The sequence below is a fragment of the Pleurodeles waltl genome, chromosome 10, assembly GCF_031143425.1.
Source record: "Pleurodeles waltl isolate 20211129_DDA chromosome 10, aPleWal1.hap1.20221129, whole genome shotgun sequence".
NCBI classification, from domain to species: domain Eukaryota; kingdom Metazoa; phylum Chordata; class Amphibia; order Caudata; family Salamandridae; genus Pleurodeles; species Pleurodeles waltl.
Window position 1 is genome coordinate 254,996,556 of NC_090449.1, and position 17,407 is coordinate 255,013,962.

The window sequence follows — 17,407 nt, forward strand, 5'->3', positions numbered from 1 at the left end:
ACACTTGCAATTTTGTATTGCCAACATACACCTTGGGACAGCTACATCTTAGGACATATATAACATAATCACTTTTACAAGTGTAGTGAACCTTAACTCGATGTAAAACTCTTTGTCCCTGCATTAGGGATTTGATGTTTTCACCATTTTCACACGCTTTACATTTGGAACACTTGAAAAAACCATCTTGTTGTGTCAGCCATCCTTGTTTCGTATCAACAATCCTAATGTCACTTTTTACCTAAATGTCACGCATAGACTTACTGCTCTTGTAAGTTATTAGAGGCGTTTTGGATATTATCTTACCTATAACCGGGTCACTTTTTACTATATGCCAATGTCTACGCAATATATTTCTAATATGAAAATGCGCAGTATTGTATGTTGTAATAAATCTGACAGTACGTGACCCTGCATCTTTCTTTTGTGTCATATGGTCTTTAGAACTGAAGAGAAGCGAACCTCTTGTACAAGCATTAACTTTCCTTTTAGCCCCTTCAAGGGTTCTAGCTGTATACCCTCTCTTTTTTATCAATACGAGGTACAAATAGAGGTTTCAATATGACGACTGCAAGCCTGGCAAAGGCGGTAAACGCCGAAAGGCGTCCTGTTGTGTGTCAATAAAACTATTTGTCAGTACTCTCTGAGTGCATTTTTCCTTCTTGTGGATTCCAGAGGCAAGTGTAAAATATATATATATATACATATATATTAACACAGTTTTACCTGTTACAGGAAAATGAGTCACACTCACAAGGATGGCGATATTACAGCTTTAATTAATTTCACTGCATTTGGCAAACCTAATGCATTTTGCTTTTCATGAGCTTGATCACCGGTGAGGAATACTGGCAGTCCATTTAAAGCTTCAGACGATCACCAGCAGTTTGCACAGTAATGTTTATGCTCTCTAGTGGGCTCCCAAATGGGTTTCCAATAAAATGCAGGCTGGGGCTGGTGGTCCTAAACAGACAAATTAAAACCCCCAGTGGATAATGCCAGCATTTTGCCATATTTATGCCGTTTTTTCAGTAAAGATTCAGCCAGACCTTGTTCAGCCACAGTCATATTTCCAAAGCTGTGCAGATCCATTCCACAGAAATCCGCAGCGGTAGCCTTCCCACAAACGTTTTTCACATGCCTCAAAATCAGATCAACTTGTGAGAAACTAGGTGCTCTAACTGGCAATGCGTCCTTCGTGGCAGAACCAACTTCCCGTAACAGAAAATGAGTTGCACTCATAAGGTTGGCGTGTAAAATCTGAACCTAACCTAACCTGAACCTGAGTCTTTGGTCATGAGCAGAAGTGGGTTGGCTGCAGGGCCTGGCCTGTGACCAAGACCTGTGGTCCACCCACCATATGTAGGAAACCCGGTAGGGGGGCACACAGCCTCCTTACCCAGGCCAATTACAGCCCTGGGGACCGCATCCCCGGGGCCACCCAATTACTAAAAGGGGAGTAGGGGCAAGGAGCCCCCATCCCCAGACTGATTTTGGCACTGGGGACCCTATCCCCTGGGGCATTACCAATTACTGAAAGGGGAGGGAGCCACGTGTTTCCCCCCTCCCTCTGCCAATTTTTGCCCCAGGTTCCCCGTCCCCTGGAGCCTGGCCAATTAGTTGAAGGGGAGAGGGGCTATGCAGCCCACCTCCCGAGTCCAAGATTGGTCCAGAGGACCACATCCCCGGAGCCCGGCCAATTATTGAAAGGGCAGGGATCTCACATGGCCCCCTTCCTGGGCCCATTTTTGCCCTGTCAATTAAATAGTGCCCAGTGAGTTAAATCATAACCTCCTATGCACAGTGACATTATCTGGGTTGTGGCAGGTGCCACTAATATTACACATCCCAGCACATTAAATGGTTGCCAGATGTCAGCTAAAATGCCAAATCGACGTGATAATGTACACATAACCTGCAAAAAATAATAATAAATAATTGTATCAATAATCTAATATGCATGTGGGGCAAACACAAGAAAATCCCTGTTAAAATGCTCCTTTAGAATAAATACTCCCCCCCAGTGGGCTTAGTCATAACCTCATAACACACATCAAATGGCATACAGTTGTGAATTTCCTATAACACACCATCAATCGTTACAGAGAGGTCAGAAAAATAAATTAAGCCTTCATAAGATGATAATACTAATATAACAAATGCAACTACTCAATAAATGAAATTAAATAAACATTCCAAACATTAACATATAGTTGATTTCACTCCAAGAAAAACATTTAGTGGTTATACCCCTAACAAATGGCAGGACCATGCCCGCTTAATTGCTAGTAGTGGTCAAAGGCCCAAATGGGCTACCGCAACATCATGCTGAATCAATATGTATAAAAAGCCCATAACATCAAATTTAAAGCAAGAAGCTCCGAATCATAATAGGGGAATATAAACAAGCTAAATTCTTGCTTAGCTTAGGTAGTCACCTATTAACTCTGCAGTGTTCCAAAGTTAAACCCGTCTGAAAAAATGTAAAAAAATTAAAAACAAAATCATTGTGATTAAAAAGGGGGAGGACAGCAGATGAGCCGTGAGTTTGCAAACAACACTAACATAATAGTTCCAGACTAAATAAGCTACTTAACCCAATGTACAGACATTTCTTCATACAGATTGAGACAGGAGTGGTGTATAGTGTTGAAATTAAGAATGTACAGAGATTCCAGCCTACATAATTACAACACTCTGTCACCCCCCTGAATGTTCCTGGGAACTTGGTCAAGTGCAAAAAATTGTAAGAGGTCACTGTCACTTGAGTGATAGTTCCTAAAGTGCCTCACAAATGGATATTGTTTGTCACAATGGGTGATTGCCCTCATGTGTTCCAACAAAGGCTTTCTCACCTAATAGAAAGTAATACCAATTAGCCTAATTGGCCCCAGGGGATGGGGTCCCTGAGGCCTAATTAGGCTCAGGGAAAGAGGCTGTGCTCCCTCTCCCTTCATTTTATAACTCAGCCCTGGGGAGTGGGGTCCCCGGGCCTATCAGGCTCAGGGAGCGGGCACACACAGCTCCTCCCCTTATCAATGGTATTCAGCCCCCAAGGATGGGGTCCCTGGGCCTATTAAGGCTCAAGTGCCCCCTGCCCTTAGTTTACAACAAGGCCCGGAGGATGAGGCCCCTGGGGCTGCTCAGATGCTCATGGGGGAGAGCACACACACCACCTCCCCAAAAGGAATATTTTCTGGTACCCCATGTCCTGCCCAACTCCAGGGAGGGGTATGTTATTAGCACTTTAAAAAAAGTGAAAATACACAGATTTGCTGATCCTCTGTGAATTTGTGACAAAATATAGAAAAAAAGAAAAAAGTTTTTGGTCCCTGGTGGGCTCCTTCAGGGACCTTACCACTGGGCTTAGGTGGGTCAGAGTATCCTGACCTCTTTTATGTCTTTTTTGTGGGTTCTGTTTGGACTGCGGACCAAGTCCTAAGTCCTAATATGGCTTCCCCCAATTCCTAGTTGATGTGGTGGCAGCCAGTCAGACGTCAAGAGGAGATTTGCTGGCTGTTTGGATCCTCCACGGGATTATATATATATATATATATATATATATATATATATATATATATATATATATATATATACATTTTTCGAACCTTAATGTCTCCAGAACTACTAAACTGATATACAAAAATTCACAAAAAGCACTCTTTCTGTGGCAAGATCTAGCTTTCTGCAAAATTTGGTGTAAATCTGTTCAGCGGTTTGGGCTGAAGCTGTGTCTAAAGTTCCTATTGAAAAATGAATGGGAAAATGCATTTTGGAATCCCCTTTTTCTTGGTCCCCGCTTGATAGATCACCCTGAAAGTTTTCATGCGTAAACTAGTCAAAGCGTAGGACATTTTTGGAAGGATTTGTGGAGATTCAGCACACGCCGCCAAAATTATTAGCAACACAAAAAGGCAGTTCCCATGGAAACTGCATCCTAACTATAACTACCCAGTGGTGACCGCCCGCCACATATATATATATATATATATTTATATATATCTTTTTTTTACACTACTTAAGAATACATGGCAAGGGATTTGACTACCAGGAGAAGTCTGATCCCACCCTGATACCAATCCTCATGAAGACTCTGTCTCTGCCTGGGATTGCTGAAGCCAGCCTTCTCAGTGATTTGTCTCCTGACCATTTGCTGCCATACTGCTTTGATTTTAAACAAGTGCTTTGCACAGATGGAAACATTTTTTTTGTATTTACTGCTTCAAGTGGTGTCTGCCATCTTGGATTGGTAAATAAAAAAAGAGTATAATACTGCCTTCACCCATCAGTAAGCACACTTATGCATAGAAGTGCATGCACGTGCATTGATTATCATGCATGCACATATCTACTGACTGACGCAGTGTCATACTACGCATGTAGCATCATGGCATGTTTAGTCTTTTTTGTTTTTCAGACAAGGCAAAAAAGAGTAACATTTAATTGATAAACACCTTTGCAAAAAGTATCAGCAAAGCCAATAGGTGACAAATGCGAGATCTATTGGATTTACTAGTGTTTCTTCTGCTTTGCCACTGCTCTCCCTATCTACCACAGAATGTGTACTTCCTCGAAATATGTATAAAATAGTTAGGGTCGGAATGGCAAATAGGGCAATCAGGCAGTGCTCACAGGGCTGGTCTGACAGCTCAGTATATAGGCTGGTTGTTGGTCTGTTGTGGGACTGTTTTATGGTCCATGGACTCTTTTTTATTGTTGATTTCCCTGATATTACCACAAACATTACTTGCAGCAAGAAGAAATGCATGCAGTGTTGCATACCTTGTGAAACACCTATACTACATGCCTTTATAAAATGAAAACTGCCCCAATTTGGAAATGTGGGAAGCTTTTTAAGCTATCTGATTTGCTAATGGGGACCACTTTTATTTTTGTGTCACGCCTATTTTCTGTCCCAGTCTGACACTGGAAATATTCCAACATTTTGTTTTGATGACACCCAGTCCAACTGGTCAGTAACACATAACCTAAGTTCTAGAGTACTTATGGTCAAACCTTAAGAGTTCCTAAGCATAGAACCTCTATTAAAGGCACTTGGGTGTTGCTCAGAGCCTCAGAGATGGAAAAGCTACTTCCGTGGACAATATTTTCCAGCTTTCTAGTCATTGCTTGCTTGAGTCGCTTTATTCTGCCTGCTCTCCCTGTCTTTCCAGGAGAGCACGGCCACCCCGCCTGCTATCTTTGCATCCCTTGCTCCAGGGCAGCTGCTCCAGCGTGTGGATGACTGACTCTACTGGTTCCTCGGCTAGGGAAGCTCATCAGCTCTGCGCATGACTTCCCTGATGTGATGTGACAGAGTCATATTCCCGCCTCACTCCTCTCTGGGCCTCCACCTCGATGCATGGTGCTAGACGGATGGATTGGTGAAGGCAATGGTTCCTGAGATAGGAATTGATAGATTACTGAAGGCCTAGAAGAGAGAGAGTGAACTAAGATGCCAAGGCAAAGCCTTTCAGAGTTACCCCTTCGCTGCCAGGCCTTTTCCCCCTCCTGTGAAGAGCCTTTTTTTGGCTATTTGGGGCAGTTCGCGCTTAGGCCCTCATAACTTTTTGTTCACATAAGCTACCCAAGCCAAATTTGCCTCCTTTTTTTCCAACATCCTAGGAATTCTAGAGGTACCCAGACTTTGTGGGTTCCCCAGAAGGAGGCCAAGAAATTTGCCAAAATACAGTGAAAATTTCGTTTTTTTCAAAAAAATTGGAAAAAGGGGCTGCAGAAGAAGGCTTGTGTTTTTTTCCCCTGAAAATGGCATCAACAAAGGGTTTGCGGTGCTAAAATCACCAGCTTCCCAGCTTTCAGGAACAGGCAGACTTGAATCAGAAAACCCAATTTTTCAACACAATTTTGCCATTTTACTGGGACATACCCCTTTTTTTTACGATTTTTTGTGCTTTCAGCCTCTTTCCAGTCAGTGACAGATATGGGCATGAAACGAATACTGGATCCCAGAAACCGAAACATTTCCGTAAAGTAGACAAAATTCTGAATTCAGCAAGGGGCAATTTGTGTAGATCCTACAAGAGTTTCCTACAGAAAATAACAACTGAAAAAAACAAATATTGAAATTGAGGTGAAAAAATCTGCAATTTTTCTCTACGTTTTACTCTGTAACTTTTTCCTGCAATGTCAGATTCTTTCAAGCAATATACCGTTACGTCTGCTGGACTCTTCTGGTTGCGGGGATATATAGGGCTTGTAGGTTCATCAAGAACTCTTGGTACCCAGAGCCAATAAATGACCTGCACCCTGCCTTGGGTTTTCATTCTATACCGGGTATACAGCAATTAATTTGCTGAAATATAAAGAGTAAAAAATAGCTATCAAGAAAACCTTTGTATTTCCAAAATGGGCACAAGATAAGGTGTAGAGGAGCAGTGGTTATTTGCACATCTCTGAATTCTGGGATGCCCCTACTAGCATGTGAATTACAGGGCATTTCTCAAATAGATGTCTTTTTTACACACTCTCTTATATTTGGAAGGAAAAAATGTATAGAAAGACAAGGGGCAATAACACTTGTTTTGCTATTCTATGTTTCCCCAAGTCTCCCGATAAAAATGATACCTCACTTGTGTGGGTAGGCCTAGCGCCCGCGACAGGAAATGCCCCAAAACACAACGTGGACACATCACATTTTTTGACAGAAAACAGAGGTGTTTTTTACAAAGTGCCTACCTGTAGATTTTGGCCTCTAGCTCAGCCGCCACCTAGGGAAACCTACCAAACCTGTGCATTTTTTAAAACTAGAGACCTAGGGGAATCCAAGATGGGGTGACTTGTGGGGCTCTGACCAGGTTCTGTTACCCAGAATCCTTTGCAAACCTCAAAATTTGGCTAAAAAAACACATTTTCCTCACATTTCGGTGACAGAAAGTTCTGGAATCTGAGAGGAGCCACAGATTTCCTTCCACCCACCATTCCCTCAAGTCTCCCGATACAAATGGTACCTCACTTGTGTGGGTAGGCCTAGCGCCCACGAAAGGAAATGGCCCAAAACACAACGTGGACACATCCCATTTTTTTACAGAAACCAGAGGTGTTTTTTGCAAAGTGCCTACCTGTAGATTTTTGCCCCTAGCTCAGCCGGCACCTAGGGAAACCTACCAAACCTGTGCATTTTTGAAAACTAGAGACCTAGGGGAATGCAAGATGGGGTGACTTGTGGGGCTCTGACCAGGTGCTGTTACCCAGAATCCTTTGCAACCTCAAAATTGGCTAAAAAAACACATTTTCCTCACATTTCGGTGACAGAAAGTTCTGGAATCTGAGAGGAGCCACAAATTTCCTTCCACCCAGCGTTCCCATAAGTCTCCTGATAAAAATGGTACCTCACTTGTGTGGGTAGGCCTAGTGCCCACGAAAGGAAATGGCCCAAAACACAACGTGGACCCATCCCATTTTTTTTACAGAAAACAGAGGTGTTTTTTGCAAAGTGCCTACCTGTAGATTTTTGCCCCTAGCTCAGCCGGCACCTAGGGAAACCTACCAAACCTGTGCATTTTTGAAAACTAGAGACCTAGGGGAATGCAAGATGGGGTGACTTGTGGGGCTCTGACCAGGTGCTGTTACCCAGAATCCTTTGCAACCTCAAAATGTGGCTAAAAAAACACATTTTCCTCACATTTCGGTGACAGAAAGTTCTGGAATCTGAGAGGAGCCACAAATTTCCTTCCACCCAGCGTTCCCCTAAGACTCCCGATAAAAATGATACCTCATTTGTGTGGGTAGGCCAAGCGCCACGAAAGGAAATGGCCCAAAACACAACATGGACACATCACATTTTTTCACAGAAAACAGTGCCTACCTGTGGATTTTGGCCTCTAGCTCAGCCGGCACCTGGGGAGACCTAGCAAACCAGCACATTTCTGAAAACTAGACACCTAGGGGAATCCAAGATGGGGTGACTTGTGGGGCTCTGACCAGGTTCTGTTACCCAGAATCCTTTGCAAACCTCAAAATTTGGCCCAAAAAACACTTTTTCCTCTCATTTCGGTGACAGAAAGTTCTGGAATCTGAAAGGAGCCACAAATGTCCTTCAACCCAGCGTTCCCCCAAGTCTCCCGATAAAAATGGTACCTCACTTGTGTGGGTGGGCCTAGCGCCCACAAAAGAAAATGGCCCAAAACACAACGTGGACACATCACATTTTTTCACAGAAAACAGAGGTGTTTTTTGCAAAGTGCCTACCTGTGGATTTTGGCCTCTAGCTTAGCCGGCCCCAGGGGGGGCAGAAATGGCCTAAAATAAGTTTGCTCCCCCCACCCTCTCCCCGGGGAGCGACCCTTGCCTACGGGGTCGCTCCCCTTGTGTGACGGCGCAAAAAAAAGATCCCTGGTGCCTAGTGTTTTCTGCCCCCCTTTGGGGCAGATTGACCTAAAATCGGCCGATCTGCCCCCAAAGCGGGCAGAAATGGCCTAAATACAATTTGCCCCTGCAGGGGAGCGACCCTTGCCTAAGGGGTCGCTCCCCATCTCTAAAAAAACAAACAAACAAAAAAGAAAAAAAAAAAGAAAATTGCCCTGACGCCTAGAGGGGGGGGCAGATCGGCTTAATACCAATAGGCTGATCTGCCCCCAGGGGGGCAGAAATGGCCTAAAATAAATTTGCCCCCCCCATGTCCCCCCGGGGAGCGACCCTTGCCTACAAGGTCGCTTCCCTTGCGTGACGGCGCAAAAAAAAAGATCCCTGGTGCCTAGTGTTTTCTGCCCCCCTTGGGGGCAGATTGACCTAAAATCGGCCGATCTGCCCCCAAAGCAGGCAGAAATGGCCTAAATACAATTTGCCCCTCCAGGGGAGCGACCCTTGCCTAAGGGGTCGCTCCCCATCTCTAAAAAAACAAACAAACAAAAAAGAAAAAAAAAAAAGAAAATTGCCCTGACGCCTAGAGGTTTCTGCCCCCCCTGGGGGTAGATCGGCTTAATACCAATAGGCTGATCTGCCCCCAGGGGGGGCAGAAATGGCCTAAAATAAATTTGCCCCCCCCCCCATATCCCCCCGGGGAGCGACCCTTACCTACAAGGTCGCTTCCCTTGCGTGACGGCGCAAAAAAAAAGATCCCTGGTGTCTAGTGGTTTCCAAAATCGACCGATCTGCCCCCAAAGTGGGCAGAAATGGCCTAAATACAATTTGCCCCTCCAGGGGAGCGACCCTTGCCTAATGGGTCGCTCCCCATCTCTAAAAAAAAAAAAAAAAAAAAAAAAAAACACACAACAAAAAAATAACAATAGGCCGATCTGCCACCAGGGGGGGCAGAAATGGCCTAAAATATATGTGCCCCCTCCAGGGAGCGACCCTTGCATACGGGATCGCTCCCCTTGCCTGACGGCGCAAAAAAAAAGATCCCTGGTGCCTAGTGGTTTCTGCCCCCCTTGGGGGCAGATTGACCTAAAATCGGCCAATCTGCCCCCAAAGCAGGCAGAAATGGCCTAAATACAATTTGCCCCTCCAGGGAAGCGACCCTTGCCTAAGGAGTCGCTCCCCATCTGTAAAACAACAACAACAAGAAAAATTCCTGGTGCCTAGTGGTTTCTGCCCCCCTTAGTGGCAGATCGGCCTAATTAAAGTAGGCTGATCTGCCCCCCTGGGGGGAAGAAATGGCCTAAAATAAATGTGCCCCCCAGGGGAACGATCCTTGCCTAAGGGGTCGCTCCCCTTACGTGAAATTCACGAACAAAAAAAAAACTCCCTGGTGTCTAGTGGTTTCTGCCCCCCTTGGGGGCAGATTGGCCTCATAAAAATAGGCCAATCTGCCCCCAAGGGAGGCAGAAATGGCCTAAATATAATTTGCCCCCTATGGGAGCGATCCTTGCCTAAGGGGTCGCTCCCCACACCTAAAACAAAAAACTAAACAAAAAAAAAAAAATTTTTTTTTTTATCCCTGGTGCCTAGAGGTTTCTGCCCCAAGGCCTTAAAAAACATTCCCCCCCTGGGAGCAAACCTTGCCCAAGGGGTTGCTCCCTTATGCCAATTTCCTTTTTAAAAAACACATCCCTGGTGTCTAGTGGGCGTTTTGACAGCCGGATTGCTTTCAATCCGGCTGCCAAAACGCAGAGAGAGATTTCAAAGGGAAGGAAATACATTTTCTACCCTTTGAAGCCTCTCTCGACCTCCCCCACGTGATCGGAAGAGAAATGCAAAGCATTTCTCTTCCGATCGCGCTGGAAGCTGAGCTTCCAGCACGATGGGGGAGGCTCTGTGACAATCAGCGTGCGCTTGTGCGCTGATGTCATGGGGGTGGGGGGGGTCGGGGTGGAAGGGGAAGGGCTTCCCATTCCATCCCTGACTTCACCCCACAGAGGGAGCGCTAGCGCTCCCTCTGGGCTGTGTGCCGCAGGACGTAACCATTACGTCCGCGGCACAGAAGGGGGTAACCTGCCATGGGTGAATTTCAGAAAGTCTTGTCTCCTAGAGTAGAGTAGTAGTGGGGTGCTTGTCTCTTTGCTAATGGGCCTGCACCCACTTTTTGACACTCACTCTGTGCAGCGTGACTTCTGTTGTTTATGTACACATCCTCTTTGAATGGGTTCACCCTGTTCAACAGACTGAAAAGCTTCTCATACACACACACACCCACCCGGTACCCTGTTTTTCGAAGAAGAAGGAGACAACATAGTGAGTATTCTATTATTTGTATCTCCCTTAGCCACCAACATAACACCCAATATAGCGATAATCAGACTGTGACTTAGAGCAGCGAGGTCGAACCTCCATTTAATGGGTGTGATAAGTAACGGGCATTACAAAACAAAAGAGAGAAGAGAAAAAAATATATAGAATCTCAATATAGCAATAATCAGACTCTGACTTAGAGCAGCGAGGTCGAACCTCCATTTAATGGGCGTGATAAGTAACGGGCATTACAAAACAAAAGAGAGAAGAGAAAAAAATATATAGAATCTCAAATTGGTAGCTATAGGTTGTACTTCACACAACCTGACTTTTATTTATGGGTCAGGATGTTTAATCGACAATGTTCTCCCCCCCTCTCTCTTTCTTATCTTTATGGTGTAGGGAAGTGAGGGCCAGATGAAAAACAAAATTATTCAAACAAATTGAAACACAATAGGGTGAGAACCACAACTAACAGCATGGGAGGAGCAGGTCTTGGCAATCCTGCATCCTGAGGGCCTGGCCGGAGTAGGAGGAGGACTGCACTCTGGTAAGCCAACTTTCTACTACTACTACCCCAATATCTGCATGCATCACATACCCCCACCCTCACTCCCATCACTCCACTCCATCCCACACATTCCACCATCACATCTCACTCATCCCAATGCCAAACCCTAAATGCTCTAAAAATGCATGGACACCACTCACAGCCCTGCATGGACACTCATCACTAAAGCATGCACACCATAGAGAACTAACAATCCCACCATACACAAGTGAAAGGTGGCAAGGCAAATACAACCAAAGAGGGCAAGCCGTTGATGCACAATATGTCAGGAACAGAAACTATAACACATCATTTACATCCCTACAGGTACCCCAGCCAATGTCACCGGAGAGCAGGTGCCAGCAATATCCAGTCCCCCAACTGAAGAGGCCCACAGTGATGACAGCAACTCTGGTCTTCAGGATCTGAATGACCAACCTGGCCCATCAGGGACCTCTGGACTGCCGGTTACCCAGGCCCTGTCACACACCACCATGGAGCCTCTCCCATCAGGAAACACCACCACAGCACCCACCCAGCATACCCACACTTCTGTCCTTCCCAGGACGTCAATCAGCAGTGTGTCCACCTCTAAAGGGACCCCAGGCCTCACCTCATACCCAAGACAATCAGGGACCTGGGGTCAGTGGCAGTGGGCACACGGTTCAGGGGACAGAGGCACAGGCCAACAGGGAAACTGGGAAGACTGCTGTGCGCCGGACAGGCCCAGGAAACCGACTCTCCAGGAGGCACTTGCAGAGATCCTGGGAACATATCAACATTCCCAGGACACGATGGGCCAGATCCTGGACAATGTGCAGGAGAACAGACGGCTACAGGAGGGACAATACCAGGGGATCAGGGAGGACTTGCAGGCCATCAACAACACCCTGCTCTCCATAGCAGGGGTACTGGCACACATGGCCAATATTATGAGGGAGGCAGTATCACAACAGAGGTCCCCTGCCACTAGCCAGACATCTGAACAGCCTTCCACCTACACTGCCGCTAGTGGCCAGGAGGCCCTGCCACAGGACTCACAGGCCACCAGCACCCCTCCCCCTGCAGAAGATGAACCACCCCGCAAACGTTCCCTGCGATCCAAACAGAAGCCAGAGACACTTGCCAAGGCTCTCGCCAGGAAATGAGACTCTCCTGATTTTTACCCTTGTGTCCCACTCTGTCACCCTGTCCACTTTGAACTGCCATTGCTGTCACTGCCACTGCCTATGTCCCCTTGGACAATGCACCTGTGCTACAAGCAGATTGGAAATATATCCTGAAGGGACTTTCCTCCATCCTCACCCCATCCCATTACACTTGCCTCTCAATAATATAGCACTTCAGTAAACACCCTTTGAAAAAAAAGAAGTCTGGAGTATGTCAAGTTTTTCAAGTATGTATTCATTTAAACAGGTACAAACATTGCAATTCAACTGTACAGAAAATGAGCATAGGTTAATGACCTGTAGCTGGCCACAGTGATCACACCAGGAGCATATGTGAGGTCACCAACATCTGCAAAATGAATTGCCAGAGGGTACAATAAGTGGGCACAGAAGTGGGAAATAACAGGATGCCAGTGCCACAGAAATTCAAACAAATGTCATTGAAATGTGAAGTAACACTATCTTACCTGTGTGTCATTGGAAGTATTGTCTGATCACTGATGTTCTGTTGTCCTCATCCTCATCCTCTGCCTCCTCATCCTCTGCCTCCTCATCCTCACTGTCCACAGGGTCCACTGCTGCCACACAGGCATCTCCAGCCTCCTCCTCCTCCAGAAAAGGCACATGGCGTCTCAGGGCAAGGTTGTGGAACATGCAGCATGCCAATACTATCTGGCAGACCTTCTTGGGTGAGTAGCACAGGGATCCACCTGTTAGATGGAGGCACCGGAACCTGTCCTTCAGGAGGCCGAAGGGCCTTTCTATTATCCTTCTGGTTCACCCATGTGCCTCATTATACCGTCCTTGTCCTGACATTCCTCACAGAGGTCAGCAGCCATGATAGGTTGGGGTAACCAGAGTCACCTGCAAATTTTGAGGGACATCATTTAGCCACACACTATCCTGTATGGTCCACACCATACCTATACACCAACATATACTGGGCTGGAACCAGGGCTCACCTATTAGCCACACCCTATGCCTCTGTAGTTGGGCCATCACATTTGGGATGCTGCTATTCCTCAGGACAAAGGCATCATGCACCGACCCAGGATACTTAGCATTGACGTGGGAGATGTACTGGTCCGCAAAGCACACCATCTGTACATTCATAGAGTGGAAACTCTTCCGATTTCTGAACACCTGTTCATTCTGACGGAGGGGACATATGCAATATGTGTTCCATCAATCACCCCAATTATGTTGGGGATATGTCCCATTGCATAGAAATCAGCCTTCACTGTGGCCAAATCTTCAGCCTGGGGAAATACAATGTAGCTGCACATGTGTTTAATCAGGACAGACAACACTTTTGTTAGCACTATTGAGAATATTGGCTGTGACATTCTTGCTGCCAAGCCCACTGTCACTTGGAAAGAACCAGTTGCCAGGAAATGGAGCACTGATAGAACTTGCACAAGAGGGGGGATCCCAGTGGGGTGACGGATAGCAGATATCAGGTCAGTTTCCAATTGGGCACACAGCTCTGTGATTGTGGCCCTATCCAGTCTATAGGTGAGGCTAATGTGCCTGTCCTCCATTGTTGCCAAGTCCACCAGGGGTCTGTACACGGGGGTATGTCTCCATCTCCTATTCATCCGCAGCGGTAGAAATCTATGGAGCAAAAGAGTGAGGAGCCAGTCACAAACTGAACAACGGAGATACAACAGAACTTTGCAACCTGTTAACTTGTAATGGGTAAGTATGATTTGTCCAGTATATCCTAATTTCACCAGCGACGCAGCAATTTTCCAGGGCCTGCCCCCCCCGTGTGGAGGGACAGGTGGAAGTGAGGTAATTCCTCTGATGTTGTGCGCCGTTGCAGGAGGTGGTCAGGAACCGCTGTGCAACTCCTCATTGGTTATCATCGGGCCCAATGGGATACAATGGCCAATGGTAATCTACGCCAGCGGTGACGGTATGCACTGCTGCGGACTTGACTGCCATTTTCTAACTCATCCCTCAGTTGCTACCTGATCTTCAACAAGAGAGGACCTACACTGCATGTGGTGCTGTGACCTGTGTATGGAACCTACCATGGCCTGTGTGAGTGGGGCAAGGGCTCTAGCCTTCACTTCGGCAGAGTTGGAGAGACTGGTGGATGGGGTCCTAGCCAAGTACGGACTGCTCTATGGGCCTACAGACCAACAGGTGAGTACACTGTGGGCACGATGCATGTGGCATGAATGCATGGAGTGGTGTTTGTGAAGGTCTCGTGTGAAGGGGGTGGGTGGATGTCCTCTGGGCAGCGAATTGGTTGTGTGCTGAGCCATGTGTGTGTAAATGGTGATGTGAAGGGGTATGGTGGGCCATAAGTGTAACAGGCAGGACTGTTTGACTAATTCCATTTTCCTGTGTGTATTGCCTCTGCAGGTCAGCGCCCATCAAAAGAGGAGTATATAGCGTGCCAACGCCAAGGACGTGCGGACCCTGGGGGCCTACGGCAGGCGGAGCACCCACTGTCGGAAACAGTGGGAGGACCTGAAACGCTGGGCACGGAAGAAGGCGGAGGCGCAGCGTGGGATGGCCTCCCAATGAGGAAGCGGTGCCCGTCGAACCCTGACCCTTCTGATGGCCCGCATACTGGCGGTGGCCTATCCTGAGCTGGATAGGGGCTTGAGGGCATCACAGCAGCCACAAGGGGGTGAGCACAGTGCCCATTATTACAACTTACATATAGTAGAGTGGTATCCGGGTGTGAGATGTGTGTCAGTGGGTGCCCCTAGGCCAGGCCTGACATTGCGGCATAGGTCCCCTGGTGGCTAGGGTTCAGAAGGGAAAATCTTGCAACCTAGCTCGTAGGCATCCACTACTGGCCAGGGCGGCGTGGGTCCCAGTTGTGCTGCATTTGGCGGTGTGTGCCCCTCCCCATGCCTTGGCTGCTAACTGTTTCTCTGGTAGAGCTATGGCATATTGCGTAGGGCTGTTCCCTGTGTGTGAGGGTGCTGCGTACGCCAATGGTGGTGTTGGTGCAGCCAATTGACCAAGTGTATCCTTTGTCTCTCCCCCCCTTACTGTTTTGTCACCCTGTCCTTATGCGCATTAGTATAATCTGGTGGAGGTGCAGAGGCACTGGCGACGGAGGGAGCTGCATCCCACAGGACCCAAGAGGCAGAGTCCACCGACAGTGAGGGCACCAGTGGGAGGGAGGGCGAGCACCACGGAGGAGACTGGAGGGCACAGTTCTGACACAGATACCTCCTCCGATGGAAGCTCCCTGGTGGTGGCAGACACCTCTGTGACCACCCTAGCTACAGGTACAGCCCCCATCCTTCTACCAGCACCGACCTCCCAGCAGCCCCTCATCGATTTGTCCGTGCCCGCTCACCCAGGAGGGTGGGCATCTCCCTCGCTCCAGGCACCTCTGGCCCTGCCCCAGTGAGCCCTGCTGCCCTGAGTGAGGAGGCTATTGACCTCCTGAGATCCATCTCTGTGGGGCAGTCAACCATTGTGAATGCCATCCAGCGGCTGGCAGCCCAGATGCAACAGACTAATACATTCCTGGAGGGCATTCACACTGGCTTAGCGGCCCAACAGAGGTCGATCCAGGCTCTGGCCTCCTCTCTGATGGCAGCCAGTGTCCCTGTTTCCACCCTCCCCCCCTCCAACTTCCTCTTCCAAGTCCCATTCTCCTCAACCCCAACCCATCCCAAGTACACAGGCAGACGAGCATGCACACAAGACAATACACAAGAGTAGTACAGGCAAACACAAGCACCACACTTCATCCCACAGGCACTCACACAAACCCCATCCAGATGCAGACACACCAACATCCACTATTTCCACTGTCTCCCCCTCCCCCTCCTCCTCCACCTCCCTCCCAGTTCCGTCTATACTCACACCTGCATGCACTACATCATCATCCACTACCAGCATCATCACCACACCAAGCAGAACACACACGTCACTGGCAGACACCTCCACAACAGCCATGCACACGTCCTCAGTGTCCTCTCCCACTGTGTCTGCCCCCCCTGAAGATACACAAATGCAAGCACTCAGACACCCAACAGCCATCCACCTCACAACAGCATCCAGTCCATGCACCTGCACCCAAAATCAGCAGACAGACACCTCCAACAACCACTCCCTCTTCCTCCACTCCCATTCCTTCTCCCTCTTCCCACCCCAATGTCCCTAAAAAACTGTTCCTATCCACCCTTGACCTTTTCCCTACCTCTTCCCTACCCCTCCCCCCGTCTTGCACATATGGCCAGGGTAGGAAGAACCCAGCCAAGCACCTCAGCCACCCAGTCCACAGGCCCAGTCGTCACCACACCCACCCGTGGTGGAAAAGGATCCAGGCCACATGTCCTGAAGGTGAAGGAGCCTGCACCAGGCAGCCTCAAGGGAAAGGAGCCTGCCCCAGCTGCCAGAAAGAGCAAGGAGCCTGCCCCAGCAGGCAAGAAGGGAAGGGAGCCTGCCCCAGCTGCCAGGAAGACAAAGGAGCCTGCAGGAGCTGCTATGAAGGGAAAGGAGCCTGCCCCAGCTGCCAGGAAGACAAAGGAGCCTGCAGCAGCTGCTAAGAAGGGAAAGGAGCCTGCTCCAGCTGCCAGGAAGAACAAGGAGCCTGCACCAGCAGGCAGGAAGAGCAAGGGGCCTGGGGCAGGAACTGTGACAGAGCCCCCACCACCAACCATAGTTGTGCAGCCGTCCAAGCTTGCAGGGGAAAGGCAGGAGACTCCCCCCCCCACCCCTCCCCCCACCAGCAGCACCACCACCTCCAGTGAGCAGCCGTCCGAGGTTGCAGGGGATGGACAGGAGCCTCCCCCCACCAGCAGCACCACCACCTCCAGTGAGAAGCCGTCACCACTGGCAGTCGGTATGTAATCCTGCCTCCATGGGCTGCTGTGCTGCCTGCCCCCTGCAAATCCAGTGGGTATGACACCCACCTGAGAGACTGTGACCTTGCACTCCCCAGGATCAAGAGCACTTGGGACGAGGCCCCCTCCAGAACCAGTGGGTAAGATACCCACATAGCCAAGACTCCCCAGGATCAAGAGCACAGGGAATGTTGCCCCTCCAGAGCAAGTGGGCAAGTCATCCACGTGAGAGA